Source organism: Microtus oregoni, unplaced genomic scaffold, assembly GCF_018167655.1.
Source record: "Microtus oregoni isolate MIOR12 unplaced genomic scaffold, Mior012 000036F_ref0000092, whole genome shotgun sequence".
Taxonomy (NCBI): Eukaryota; Metazoa; Chordata; class Mammalia; order Rodentia; family Cricetidae; genus Microtus; species Microtus oregoni.
In genome coordinates, this window is record NW_024543095.1 from 27128329 (window position 1) to 27131126 (window position 2798).

Genomic DNA, 2798 nt, shown 5'->3' on the forward strand with positions numbered 1-2798 from the left:
ACCATGGTCTTCTCAGAGATTGTGTAAGAGCTCAGGCTCTAACCACCCCCTCCCAGCTGCCAAATAACCCTACGTGAGCACACAGCGTGCATGTTAATATTGCCTGTTTTACTCATCCATCACTTCTTATTCACGGAGCCTCAGTTGGCAAATCGAAGAACAGTACAGGGAAAACTTGAAGGTCAGTAGTTGACGGAGTAGGAAACCAAGGGCAACAGCCAATAGCGGTGTGTGCACCAAGGGCAACAGCCAATGCGGTGTGCGCACCAGCTACAGAGAGGAAATAAATAGGAATTTTGTGGTGTGGAGGGTTTTGCGCTCACAGATACTTAGGGGAACCAGGAGTGTGATCATTATTTTTCAAGGGAAGGGACGCTATACCTATTATCCATCCAGAAGGGTAGGAGCAGATGGACGCGCATTCTAGCCTGGTGACCCTTGTGCTATCTGTGTGACCCTCCCGCAGACCGTTGTTGTTCTCAGCCAGTCAATCTTTATAGAAAGTGTCACACATACTTAAAACTATTTCAGTGTAATCACACCCAGTCTGTCTTCACTGTTCCTCAAAGAGATTTCTGTGTGCTTTATTGTGCACAGAAGATTGGGTTAATTATTCACCAGAATAAGCTTTCACGAAATTGTGCTATACTTAAATACACCTAAAATAAACTATTTGGCGCCAGGTTTAAACCAACACCGGCTACTTAGTCATGTTGAACTGAACTACCTCCTTGCTTCCCATAGACCATTGCTCTGCTGGCCATGGAGGTCGAAGAGACCCCTGAAGCCAGGAAGGAAACCGGCTCACTGGTTTAATGATGAGGATCCCTCCCTGCAAAGACACAGTGAACAGGGAGACCTGGAGCCTTGCACCTCCTCCTGCTAGGCTTTTCTCCTCCTGCTTCTTCCCACCTATCTGTGCCCACGGCATTGGCTCCCTGCCTTCTTCCCTCTCCTGCAGGCCCAGCCAAGTCTTTTTTGGCTCTTTTTCAACTTTCAGTAGCTAAATGAGTTAATTCATAAGAGAGCCAAAAGGAAGCTGTGTTTTAGCATTTAATCCAAAATCCTTTCTCCCATTCAATTTTTCCATTATTAAGACTTACACTTTAAACCACCAATAAATAACTATTTTTTAAGGACACACACGTTTGTTGGATAGGGAAGGGAGGGTGGACCTGGGAGGAGGTGGGGGAAGGCTGAATATGATCAAAAAATATCATGAGAGGGTCTCAAAGAACTAGTAAAAATGAAGAGGAAAAATAAAACAAAATAAACACAATTTAATTTTTTTTTTTTACAAAAACCCTCTCGAGCATAAAAAGAAAATCACAATTTTTTTAAAGTATCGTTTCCACAATCTGGAGGAATAGTCTTCCAGGCTTAAGGCATCAACCTGCTGACTCCAGTTACTGGCGAAGAAGTCCCGGAAGAGAAGCTGCAGCTGCGGTTTTGAAATAGTTCCGAGTACAGAGTGATCTCTTTCTAGTCAGGCCCCTGATTGTGGAGAAGAAGATCATCTCCCTTTAGTACTCCAACAAAAGCTAGGCATTAATTCACTGACCCTTGACCTCTGGGCAGTCACTGTGTGTCCTTGGGTCCTTAGAGACCAGCTGCATACCCTTATTAAACAATAAGTGATACGTCAGTAGGGAAGCGACTGATGCATTGTTTATCAGCTCTCCCTGCAGGGGCACTGTTTACAGCACACACTTAAAAGGCACCCTTTTCAAACAGCAACACAAGTTTCTGGAAACAAAGGCAAATGGGAACAGCCTGTTCAGAGCACAGCTTCCTGATCCATTTAACAATTTTTTTTAAAGATGTACTGACCTTGAATTCATTATCCTCCTGCCTCCTCACAAGTGTGCACCACAATAAATCCAGGACATCAGAGGACCACTTTGGCCCCTTCCTACATTTCACTCTAGAGCACAAGCCCACACAGACATACTCAGATTCACATACTTCAGAACAACAACAAAAGAACACCCTTTCCAAAGAAAATGAAGATGATTTTCTCTTTCTAAAGATACATATATAAACACGCTTACTAATGCACTTACTTTGCACTCCTCATTAGCTCTGCCTGTGAAAGGCACGAGCAAGAGGTCGAAAGAGAAGAGTGGAAGAAATCAGGTCCGGAGCTGCAGGGCTTGGAGGTGTGCCCAGGAGTGGCCACATTCCTTTGCTGAAGGCCACCAAGACATCAAGCACTGCTCCTTTGGGTGCAACTTGCCCTCCCCCTCTGACTGGAGATGGTACCCTTCCCTTTCCCTTCAGGCCTAGCACTAAAGCCGTTCTCCTCTGTAGCCTCTTCCGGGTGCCATGTCATCCTTTGTCATTTGTTGCCTATTTACATTATGCCCTTCTTCTTTTTTTTATTTATTTATTTATTTATTTAAGATTTCTGTCTCTTCCCCGCCACCACCTCCCATTTCCCTCCCCCTCCCCCGATCAAGTCCCCCTCCCTAGTCAGCCCAAAGAGCAATCAGGGTTCCCTGCCCTGTGGGAAGTCCAAGGACCACCCACCTCCATCCAGGTCTAGAAAGGTGAGCATCCAAAGTGCTTAGGCTCTCACAAAGCCAGTACGTGCAGTAGGATCAAAAACCCATTGCCATTGTTCTTGAGTTCTCAGTAGTCCTCATTGTCCGCTATGTTCAGCGAGTCCGGTTTTATCCCAGGCTTTTCCAGATCCAGGCCAGCTGGCCTTGGTGAGTTCCCAATAGAACATCCCCTTTGTCTCAGTGTGTGGGCGCACCCCTCACTGTCCTGAGTTCCTTGCTCGTGCTCTCTCTCCT